At 44.4% G+C, this 12,771-nt stretch overlaps 1 protein-coding gene across 5 annotated transcripts in view; it reads left to right on the forward strand.

Moving 5' to 3' along the window:
* FGF13 (fibroblast growth factor 13) overlaps positions 1-12,771 on the forward strand; it is a 493,670-nt gene that overhangs the window by 201,702 nt on the left and 279,197 nt on the right. The gene's annotated exons all lie outside the window — the stretch shown is intronic.

The raw sequence follows: 12,771 nt of genomic DNA on the forward strand, positions 1-12,771 counted from the left end.
TGAAAATGCAAATTGGATCACTTTACTCCCTTTCTTTTTCTAAATTTTTAAAAAATTTTTTAAGAGTTATTTATTTATTTATTTGACAGACAGAGATCACAAGTAGGCCGAGAGGCAGGCAGAGAGAGAGGAGGAAGCAGGCTCTCCGCTGAGCAGAGAGCCCGATGTGCGGTTCGATCCCAGGACCCTGGGATCATGACCTGAGCCGAAGGCAGAGGCTTTAACCCACTGAACCACGGGCGCCCCACTTTACTCCCTTTCTTAAAATCTTTCAGTGACTTATGGGATGCCTGGGTGGCTCAGTCAATAAAGTGTCTGCCTTTGGCTCAGGTCATGATCTTGGGGTCCTGGGATCTTGGCACTTCAGGGCTATCTGCTCAGTGGGGAGCCTGCTTCTCCCTCTGCCCCCCCCACCCCAACTCCACTCACACTCTCTGTCTCTCAATAAATAAATAAACTCTTAAAAAAATTTCAGTGGCTTATAATTTACCCTCAGGAAAATATCCAAATGACTTTATGAGGTCAGTGATTTTTACTTATTTTGATCACTGCTGTATCCCCAGCAATGAGAATAGTGCTTGACATAGAACACAGGCTTAATAAATAAATACTCATGAAAGAAGTTATGTGAAGGTGCCTGGATTCAGCCCAAGTCTGTCTGACTTCAAAGCTCACTGTTTCAGTAATCCTTACACACACACACACACACACACACACACACACACACACACACCTTTGACTTAGGCTAAATTTAGGTGCCATATGTGCCAAAACTAAATTTACATAAAATGTACAATTTTCTGAGCTTTGACAAATTCTTAAACCCGTGTAATCCACAACTCTATCAAAGTCTCAAACCTTTCCGTCACCCTAAAGGATTCCTTTTTGTCGCTTCCCAGTCAACTTCACACACACTGGAGGCAAAAACTTTGTTTTTATTTGCATCCTGTGTAAGTATTGTGTTTTCTAGAATTTCATACAAATAGAATCATACATTGTGAAACCCCTTGTAACTATCATTTTTCAGTCAGCATGCTGGTTCTGAGACCTGTCCCCATTGTTGGTGGTTATCTGTAGTTCTTTTTTATTGGTAAGTAGCATTCCAATACATGAATATACCACAGTTATCATTTGCCCATTGGTGGTCATTTGGATTGTTTTCAGTTTGGGGCTATTACAGATAAAGTTGCCATGAACATTGGTGTTCAGGTCTTTTTGTAGACAGACATTTTCATTTCTCTTCGGTATTTATCTAGATGTGGATTTCCTTAATGATACGGATAAGAGTATTACTTCCAAATTGACTGCCAGCAGCAATGTCTAGGAGTTGCGGTTGCCGCACATCCTTGCCAACACTTTGATATTCATGGCTTCTTTAATTTTAGCCTCCTAGTGGGTATGTCATGGTATCATTATGGTTTTAATGTGTATTTCCCTGCTGTGTCCCTGGTGAGCACAGTTCTGTGTCTGCCGAATTCAATAGGACGGCTTTGAAGTTCAACAGACCTGATTGCAGATCCTTACTGGCATAGCGACCATGGCACATTCATCTTCCTGTGTGTCTTTTCTTTTGTCTGTGTAAAGGGGATGACACCAGCTGCTCAACTCACAGGGGAATTACGAGTATTAAATGTGCAGTTGTATGATCACTTCTTAGCACAGGGCATAACACATAGTAAGCCCTCCACAAACGGCTCCTGCTATAGATATAATCATTTCCATTCATATTCTATCATTCTCACCAAGAGCTGTTCATGCTAGAGGCAAATAAAGGAGAGTTGCCTTTTATGCCCTTATGAGACTTGAAACAGAATTATCGAACATAGAGATGACCCGCCCTTAAGAGTCAGGCTGGGGTTATAGACAAAAGTTCTTTATAGGAAGTCTAAAATCACATCTTTATATTTTGTTTCTTTGAAAAATTCATTTTATTTTATTTTTTTGAGAGAGGGGGAACACACCAGCCGGGCGGGAAGGGGCAGAGGAAGAGGGAGAGAGAAAATCCCAAGCAGAACTCCCTGCCGAGCACAGAGCCCAACACGGGGCTCCCTCTCACCTCCCTGAGATCCTGCCCTGAGCAGAAATCAAGAGTCCCATGCTTAACGGACTGAGCCACCCAGGAACCCCCCCATTTTTATACTTTTGATTAGTACTGATATCAGATTCTTCCAGCACAGTTATAATTATACAACTCCCTGGCATAGAGGATATTATTTTTTGAAAAATGAAATTATGAGAAGAAAACACATATAATGCTTTTGCAGAAATGCAGTGTGATGGTTACATGTGGTTATGTGCAGATGTTTAGAAGGTTTTTAGGTCATTGTTGTAGAGTGAAAACAGCAGAGACTTAAAGATGAAACAAACATGGAACTTGAATTCTTGGATGCAGCACTTGATTTTTCTGAGCCTCTCGTCTGTCTCTAAATTAGAGTTGAAGGATGTACTGGTGAGTATTTGGTGAGTGTTCCAGTGAGTAGGGGTGCACAGTCTGGCACCTCGTAGACCCTGAAAATGGTATTTATTGGTTAGTCTCATATTTTTAGGGGCTTGTTTTATTACTTTTATACATAACAGCAAACAAAACTGAGATCGAATTTCTAATGAGCGACGTCCTCAGAGGAAAATAACATTTTCTGATGGATTTCTTCTCTGTGCTTGGGAATATATTCACAAAATATTTGTTTGGTATGGGAAGCTGTTTGCAGATCCCTCACTGATTCCACGCATTCCTGAATCAGAGGGGAGGATCCCTGGCTATTTGTCATGGCCGAGTGATGGAAACACACATTGCAATGATTCTGCATAGTGGTTGAAGAATGTGGTGTTTGCTCGGTACGTTTCCCCCTTTAACACCTTCCCTTTTAACATCTTCCCATTGTGGTGGGGAGGGCAAAGGGAGGATAGTGCATGTAAGTGCCTTTCTGCTACTACTACCGCTGCTGATTTCAGAATGCAGTGCCCATGCAGCGAGAGCATAGAAGGCTATTGGCTGAGCCTTCTGTCTGCCTGTTGAAGGCAACAAAGACTTCAGTCAGGCCTTTGGGAGCTGCACTTGCTGGTGTTTTCTCCATGGGAATCACTCTGGGCCCTTCATGCTCTGGTCTCAACCTATCTTCATAGCCTTACCTCTTTTCTTACCAGGGTCAAACCATTTACCAAATAATTCCCTTGTTTTACTGGTTCTGCAGCTTTGCTTATGCTGTTCCTTCCCCCGGACTTGAGGAGCCTCTCTTCTCGTATCAGGCTGCTGAAAACCCAGATGGCTGTACTGAGTTGAATAGTGTTCCCCTGAAAGTCACATCCACCCAGGACCTCAGAACGTGACCTCATTTGGAAACAGGTTCTTTGCAGGGGTCAGTAGTTACGATGAGGTCATACTGGATTAGGGTGGACCTTAATCTAGTGACTGGTGTCCTTACAAGAAGTCCCTGACAACAAAGAATCACAGACATGCAGACAAGGTCATGTGAAGACAGAGATAGAGATTGGAGTGGCGCAGGCACAAGTCAAGGCATATCAAGGATTGTTGGCAACCGCCAAAAGCTAGAAGGATTCTCCCCCAGAGCCCTGAGAAGGATAACGACCCTGCCAACACCTTGATTTCCGACTTCTCCCTTCCACAGCTGTGGGAGGATAAATGTCTATTGTTTTAAGCAACCCAGTTTGTGGTCATTTGTTACGGCAGCCACGGGGAACTTAGACGCCATGTTTCGTGGTTAAGCTCAAATAGGACATCTTTCCAGGTCTCCTCAACGAGACGTAATTTCTTACTCTTCTTGACCTCTGTAGCAATACTATCATAGAAAGATCACAGACTTTGGTGCCAGAGAAATCTTGGATTTAATACTATCCCAGCTGCTGACTGGATTTCTTCATCTGTACAATGGGAGTCATGATACCTACCTTATAGTGTTGTTATGTCCATAAACATGCCCTCCCCCAACTTATCTTGATGGATTCACGCCGCCTGCCTCATATGGTAATAGTTTTGTAATAAGAGCAGTTCTGTTACTACTATTTCAAGTGCTAGAGGGAACATGGATGGGCATGTAAGCAATTTTGTCCACTCTAAGACAGAATGACGTCTTAGAGTATTCTGAACACTTGTGTTCACAGAGTGAACAGTTCTGTTCACGGAGTCAACCTTTCCAAAATAAGGGAACCAGTGAGCCCAGTTTTCTATACTGGGATTTCCAGCCATAAATTCCTAAATTGAGTTATAAGAGAAATGGGAAAGTCTGATTTTTAGTCTCAGAGCTCCAGAGTCGTAAAATCTGAGGTGACTTCAGTCTCAGGGGCTAAATGCAGAGCAAGAACTTTGGGAATGTTAGAGCTCTGTCCTACTGGCACAGCTCCAGTCTGTGGTGCTGGAATGTCCTTAGACTTGGCTGTACATGCTAAAGCCAGAAGTTCTCCACTTGGTGTTCTGGTCTGTCTTCATCCAGAACACCTTCCCCAAAGGCCTCATCCATTAAGGATTTCTGTTCTTTTTACTCCCGGGGCCTTCACGGCCAGGCCCAAGTCTCTTTGTCCAGACTCCTCATGCCCCACCCTCACCAGTCTCTTCTGAAAGGTCAAGAGCAGCGGCATCCCTTCACGACTTTTTAGCCCATCATCTCCTTTTCCAGGTATATAATCAGAATGACTTGAGAGCCTTTTTGTGAAATCACACTAAAGTGCACATAAACATTGATTTGTGCTCTGGTTAGTGTGGCAGAGTGAGTAGGCACAAGACACCTGCCCATGCTCTGTTTTTTTTTGGGGGGGGGAAGCCCTTGCATTCATTTGCTAGGCTGCCATAGCAGAATAGCACAGTCTGGGTGGCTTGAACAAGAGACACTGATTTCTCACAGTTCTAGTGGCTGGGAAGTCTGAGATCAAGGTGCTAGAAGGGTTGAGTTCATTGTCAGTTCTCTCCTTGGCTTGTGGATGGCGTCTTCTCCCTGTCTTCCCGTGATCCTTCTTTAGTGTGAGCACATATCTGTGTCTCCATTTCCTCCTCTTAGAAGGACACCAGCCATATTGGATTAGGATTTTACCCTAATGATCTCATTTTACTTTAATTACCTCTTTAAAGGTCTTCTCTCCAAACACAGTTACATTCTGTAACTGGGGTATAGGACGCCAAAATAAGAATTTGGGGAAGATATGACTCAGCCCTTGACAGGCCTGCAGTTGTTTTAAGATCAGGATCCAAAGGCTTTGGGTTCACTTTGGGATGAACTGATTGTTTCGTCTTGGTTCTCTAGAGATCCCGTCTTGTGAGGCCTGAGACCAGGCTAATGGCACATACATAAATATTACTCAAGCACAATTCATGGATTTTCCTCATCAGGAGAGGCAGACGAATCACAGAAGGGAAGACTTGTTGAATACTACCACGTGCCAAGCATTGTGATGGAATTTTTTTTTTTGCTCCTCACCATCACTCAGCAAAATGGATATTTATACCCTCCGCTTTCAGATGTGGGAATTAAGATTCAGAGAGGCTAAAGTGATTTGCTCAAAGGCACAAAACTAGAAAGTACTGGAGTTGAGATTTGACGGTAAATCTGTCTGATTGTAAAGCTATGCCCTTTCTACATGCATCCCTTATCTGAAATTGAAAAACAAGTTTTTTTTTCTCGTTTCAAGCTGTTGCATTAAAATGGAGAAATGCTTTTATGAAAGAGTTTCTAAATGTGTATAGTCATTATTTATTCATACTTCCATTTATCCTAGACCCATACTTGACCATGCCTTCTGCATAGTATCACCTCTCTCGGTGCCTTTGTTTTGAAGCTTGTCATGTCAGTTGCATACCTGAAGAAGTAGGAAATGGTGACAGCCTAGTAGTACGTTTTAAAAATTGAAAAGAGAATTGTGGGGGGTAGTTCAGAGAGCCCTCTTGGCCATGTGGGTGGAATAAAGTAATTCAGATTTGTCCTACGGCCTCTACAATCAAGCTCCTGCTCACTTTGTCACAACACGTGGCTTGCAATACCCAAAATGGTCTGTTTCTGTGCGTTGTTCCTGACATGATTTTGTTCCCAAACTCTGAAAGTGGTCAGAGATGATACAGGAAAAGTCAGGAGCATCCCAGTTCTCTGGACATTTTCTATGATTGTGATACATTTTATGACAGTATTTCTACCCAGTGAATGGTTTGGTTCCTAAGGATGAGTCTTTTGCCAAGGAGGGGGGTGATGGCAGTTCAAGTGACAGATAAAATGCATTTCAAGAGATTGGAAGGCCTGTTAAGAATGATGATGGCCATGATAATAGCAATGCTTCCTAGTGTTGAATCCTTTACAGTTTATAGGGACCTTCTGTCTCTCATTTGATTTTCACAAAAAAACTTATTGAAGTAATCAGTCCAGGGTTGTTATATCTACTTTCCAGATGTGGAAATTGAGGTTCAAGGAGGTTAAATGAAGGCCAAGCAAACTCCCAAGTCTTTTGATCATCCCGGCTCCATTGGTAACTTACTCTTTATAAGTCCAACACACCAATTTCATTCATTTTCAACTATTGAGCATTTCTAGGAGCATTTCCTCCTGGAAAAATTCATAAGTGAATTGGGGCCATGAATAATCACTTAACAGTTTAAACTGCCCAGTGCATGCCGATCAAGAAACCGGGCCTCTTTTCTTCCGAGGCTGTGCAAAGCAGAACATTTAGTGAATTCCACCCGTATTCCATTCTTCCATCCAATGCTTTCCTCTTGCTGTTTAATAATTCATAACAAATAGCCACCATTTATTGATCAGTAGCCATGTGTCCAGTGCTGTCTTTGCATTACTTCTAAGTCTCACAAGAACTCTTAAGGAGAGGTATAGTAATGAAACGAAAGTGACTTTGCTCCTTGGTGAGTTACAGGTAGAGACTACACTAGGTAGAGGGAGTTGTTGCACAAAGGAAGCTTTATTTGCAGCATGTAGGGAGATGGGGGGCAGCAGCGAAGGGGTGGTTTGAATAACTTCCATAGCCGTGACTCCCTGAGCAAGCGTGAATGGGTTCCCTTTATTTAGGCTTAAGATGAATATTGAGATAGGGGAGCCTTGTCACCATAGTATGCAGAGGTGGGCATAAGGTGGCTCATGAGCCTTAAGGAAACGTGCCCAGACGTACATTGTATGTTATGTAAATGAGGTTGTGATCATCCCCTGGGCTGAGATCTTAGTACTATAATGAGTTGAAGGTAACTGCTGGTCACTCCATGGTCCATCTGTGCAGGCACGAGTTGGGGGTTGAGTTCAAGCTGGTCTGGGTGGTCTGGGCCACCGGAGCCCTTTATCCAGTCAGTAGTGCTTGTGGGATAGTTTCAGTTTCCATCACAGGGTGCTGTGCCCGTCGAGGCTTTTGCCTGAGTTAAGAGATAAAGAGCTTAAGGAAAAATATGGAACAAAGTTTGGTGGATGCAAGCAGGTGAGCCGTGAAGGTCAGGTCTTCGGGTCTCGCTGGTGACAGTATTAGCACACCTACCTGACAAATGGGGACACTGAAGCTTGGGGCTCTTAGTCACTTTCTCAAGGTTATGAGAGAGTGAGTGGCAGAGCCGGAACTTGAGATCACCCCGTCTGCCTCCAGTTTATTGCTCTTAATCACTATACTTCCTAGACTCGAAGGAGTCCAGCCCTGATGAAACAGATTGGCAAACATAAATAATACTCTGGGAAAAGTACATGGAATATGGACCTGGGAAGTGAAATGGTCAACTTATCTACATGATCTGATTAGGTAGTAGGCTTCTACAGGTGGATGGAGAGCTTCTGGTGTAAGCCAAGCTTCCCTGGAGGTAACCCACAGTCACTGGGAGTGCTCGGATGCCTCTGTTGCTTATTCCTGGTCCCAAACTATTTCTGTTTCTCTCACCCACTGCATCTTTTTTCCATATGCATATTACTTCTGGTTCATGTCAATCACTTAATTGAAAACCTACTGACCAATAGGAGTCTCACTTCCCCGATGCTTTCCTGCTGAAGGGTTAATCCCTGCTGTTTGCTGGCAAGTGGTGTTAATAAGCATCATAATAAAGAACCCTGGGTCCATAGAGTGCTGGGTAGGTAGATCCTTTCCCCCAGGAAGAGTCTCCCCTGTTCACAGAGTAGGCAGGAGTACTGAACTAAACTGCCTTCCTTCAGACTCCATTGCCTGAATGACCTGTAGACATCAGACTCCCTCTTTCATTGCTACCTGTGATTTACCCTCATGATGTGTGAGGGTAGAGGTCAACATCTGGGCTGGAGAAGTAGAGGAGGAATCCCTACCTAAGTCATCTTGATGACATTACATGCCATTAGGACTTAGACTATTGCCTGGGAAGAAGACTAGTGCATATCCACGAACTCTTCCCGGTGCAACAGTGAAGTACACCACTTAGGGGATATAAATATGTAGGAAATGACAATCCAAGCCCTCCATTACACGACAGGTCCAACATGGGACTGCATTTCCAACCGTAACAGCTGCCTTTTCCTAGGCTGTTCCTTGCAGGCACACTCGGACTGCCCCTTGTATACTCAGAACCTCCGCCCAGCTACCCACCATCAACACGGGCCTGAGAGCAATGGTGACCAACCGCTTTTGTGGGAGGACAAAAGAAGAGAAAGAAAACGACATGTGGGATAAATAGTAGCCATTTCAGTACACGGGACCACAGGGAAGGAAGGAAGGACAGATGCAAGATTTTTAAAATTAAAATGGCTTTATTCATCCTTTGGTGGGTGGTGGGGTGGTGGGAGTATTTATTCTTAAGATTCTAGATTGCCGCTTTCCCAACTAGAATAATAGTAGTGAGAAAATTGCCACTGCTTTTCAGCTACTAAAAAATGTAATATCTAAGCATGTCTGAGGAGCAGTAACACAGTAGCTGCTTTTTAATCTTTCATCCTGAAATTAGCCTGCCTGGCTCCAAAATGTAGCCTATGATCTATTGGCTGCTCAGGAAGTACTTCAGAGGATTTTCGAGCTGGAAGGGCCCTTGGAGATGATCCAGTCTAGTGGTTCCAAAAGTTTTCATCACCAAGGGCACCTTTAATTAATTTCCCCCTGTATTCCATGTCTTCAAATATCGGGCCTCTTAAGTAAATTACATTTATCACATCATAAATTATTTCCCCATTGCTTGTTGCTTGGAGCCATTGATAATGCCCCATGAGAGCATCTGGTCAGCATGAAATAATCGATCTGACCACAATAAGCTGATAGAATGCCTTCCCAAAGCCAAGGCACTCAATGGCTGAGTTAGCCTGGGGTCTGCCAGACCTCTGGGATCTTTACAATCAATCCATCTCTCTTAGGTTTATTGAAATGTTAAAAATAGCTCAGAGAGCTCCCATCATGATCTTCTCATAATCCTTGTGGGGAGCCATTCATCTCCTCCTCCTATAAGGGTGGGCAGATGAGGAGACTAAGGTTTAATCACTAAAGTGATTGGCCCAAGGTCACACAGCACTTTAATGGCAAGGAAGACCAGAACTCATGTCTCCTGAGCCTCCGTCCACTTTCTCCACATCCTCAATTTTCATGTGCTTTAAGTCATTAATATTGCCTTTTCCTCTTCGGTCTCGAGGGCTTTTTCATGAGGAGATGGGAACAAGAAAAATGGCAAATTGTATCTAGAGAACTTCGAGGATGGCAGTGTCGGGTACAGACCTTCAGAGAACAGAAGGCACCAAGGAAGCTGGGGTGATGGTGTCATTTTGTCTGGTACATAGAGGTGTTGCATAGATATTTGATGAGTCAGTAGAATAGGGACTGTGAGGCTTAATCTTATGGGGTCGTGTGTGGATTGAATGAGCTGAAGGAAATGTTGTGGAATTCCCATAAGGTATCTAACACACAGGAGATACAAAAATTAACAGCCACCGTGAAGTCATTAAATAACCTGTAGAATAATACTAATAGCCAACTCTGAGTCCTGCACTTGTACCCAGCCTCCTTTCTGTGAATTGTTTTGGGCCTCTCCCTGTAGACTACCTCGGGTGTTGTTGCTGTTGAAAAGGTCCCCTCGGAATGGGCTCGTTCCCAGTCCTTCTAGAGAGAGTCCTAGTCCAGAGCTACCTCACAATCTGGTTATTCCTTCTCTTAGCCAAATGGCTCTCTTACTGTTTAGATGCCCTGTAGTTCCCCGTATGGGACGCGTGCATCGGTCACTCTTAGTTAATGACATTCTTGACAGGCAGACAGATGTTCCTACTTGCTAGTAGGTCAGGCAGTAAAGTTTCAGTGATGCATACTTTATGTGATTTTCGTTGGAATCCGTATCGGGAGCCCTGGCGAGCTCATGCTCTCTTCGCTTCGTGAAATGTTGGGACACGGGCTTTGTTGTAGGGCTTTGTACCCTCCTACACATAGGGCGCCATTCACATCGGCAGAGTGAGTTGTGCCCAGCATGTGAGACTAGATGGCCAGGCCCTATGACGCATTCCACGTCGGAGCCTGCAGGGGGTCTGTGCAGGCCCTCCTCCCTTGCCATGGGCTATGGAAGTGAGCCAACCACGTTTTCATGCACGGTCCTGAGCCCACTTGGATGCCCAGTCTTGGCCCTCTCATGTCCCCCACTGTGCAAAAGAAAATACACAGTGGGATTCTTTTTTTTTTTTTTAAGATTTTTATTTAACTATTTGACAGACAGAGATCACAAGTAGGCAGAGAGGCAGGCAGAGAGAGAGGAAGGGAAGCAGGCTCCGCACTGAGCAGAGAGCCCGATGTGGGGCTCAATCCCAGGACCCTGGGATCGTAACCTGAGCCAAAGGCAGAGGCTTTAACCCACTGAGCCACCCAGGTGCCCCACGCAGTGGGATTCGTTTTATTTTATTTTATTTTTATTTTTTTATGTTTTTAAAGATCTTATTTATTTGAGAGAGAGAGAGAGATCAGAAGTAGGCAGAGCAGCAGGCAGAGAGAGAAGGGGAAGCAGGCTTCCTGCTGAGCAGAGAGCCTGATGTGGGGCTCGATCCCAGGACCCTGGGATCATGACCCAAGCCGAAGGCAGAGGCTTAACCCACTGAGCCACCCAGGTGCCCCGCACGCAGTGGGATTCTTATGGAGGATTTAGGGTCAAGAGAATAGGTGAGGTTCCCTTCCTCCCCAGAATTTTAGGTAGACTCAATATAAATTTCAGGACAGAGTAGAATCCTGGCTGGGCTAATGCTTGCAGAAACCGTCAGGCTCAAATAAAAATTTTCAATCTTGTAAAGGGCCTAGAGCTGTCCTGAAGATGAAAAGTTACCTGTTGCATGGCAAAACAAATCAACAAAATACTTGAAGAACACAATGTACAATGTGCCGATATAATGAGAATTTCCTGTTTTGTTTTTTCTCGTAATATTGAGGTTTTTTTTTTTTTTCTCTCCTTGTGAACTAAGGAGACGGAAAGTACCTTTGAGTCTAGTTAAGAATGGATTCTTAATTAACCGTCCAGAGATTTGGTGTGTGAGGTGGAATTCTGAGAAGAGTCCTTTCTACACGCAGGATGTATTAGATCTGTGGCAAAGAAAGAAAAGGGTGCACTTCTTCTTCCCGGCTTTTCTGAACAAGCCAGCGGAGGATTGCAGCACGAAGGAGGGCATTATCTCATTGCTCAAGTGAGCGGGTTTACTGAAGCTGGAGCGTGGCTGAGTCACAGCTGATTTAGGTCAAGGCGCATAGGCCACCTCCACGATGTCCCTGTCTTTCCCAGATTGTTACATAGAAGTGCACATGTATTAAAAACACATGCCAGCTTTGGCTGTTGGGGGCGTCCTCTGGGATGGAGATGGCCCTGTGCTCATTGACTCGGGCAGGCATTTTGTCCCAGAAGGGAGCGTGCAGGGGCGGGAGCATGGGCTCCGAGGTCTAAGCTCCTAGACTGGAGAGTTTACCCTCTCTCAGCCTCAGTTTGCTCACGTAAGAAATGAGAAGAATAAGAATACCAATATATGTTTTGTGGCTCCAATGAGATGGTCCATGGAAAAATCCTTCTGAGCATTCCAGGCATGCCGTAAGTAGTTGTTTCATTCAAGGTAGGTGATGATAATGGCAACGTTTTGTCGGATAAGGACTGTCTGGGCTTATAGACCATTTCTTTGAACGTGACACTAATGAGAAGACCTCATCTTTGGGGCCAGTAGGTCTCACTCAGGGAAGAATTCTGACGCACATCTGCTGACCGCAGGCTTAAACTCTGTCCAGGAGGACTTGGTTTCAAAGGATTCCAGGTAAAATGGAGTGTAGACACAGTAGCGAAGAGGCAACCTCAGGCCCCTGAAGATAACATTTTCAGAGGAATGAGAGGCCATGGCCACGACCCCATCTGGTCTCCAGCTGCAGGATCGGAGACTGCCTACTTGAATGCTACTGTGTGGGGCTTGAGGACACCGTACAAGAAAGGATTTGCAATTTGTGAAATATGAAACAGCATCTGAAGTTTCTCATTTTTAGCAGATGAATAAAGACAAGATCATTTCACCTAGGTCCTGTCCTGGGCCACTTGACCTGTGGCTTGGTTTCCATAAATAACTTTTCACTAGCAGCGTTGGCAATGTCCACGGATGCCAGGCAAGGCCCAGATGCATTATTTCCTGGCAGTGTCTCAACCAAGCATGAACATCTTCAGATAAATGGCATTTTTTTTTTTTGTTTTGCTTTAGGAAATGGCCTTAAATGCCAGCCTCTCTTCCCCGAGCACTTTAAGAGCAAAATAAAATTAAAATTGCACTTAAACCCAACCAAGCTGGGGAAGCGACACCAAATGCCTCTCGAGGCTTAATGGGCGAGCTTCTCATCAGAGCTTATCTGGCCCCT

This window comes from Lutra lutra, chromosome X (genome assembly GCF_902655055.1).
Source record: "Lutra lutra chromosome X, mLutLut1.2, whole genome shotgun sequence".
Taxonomy (NCBI): domain Eukaryota; kingdom Metazoa; phylum Chordata; class Mammalia; order Carnivora; family Mustelidae; genus Lutra; species Lutra lutra.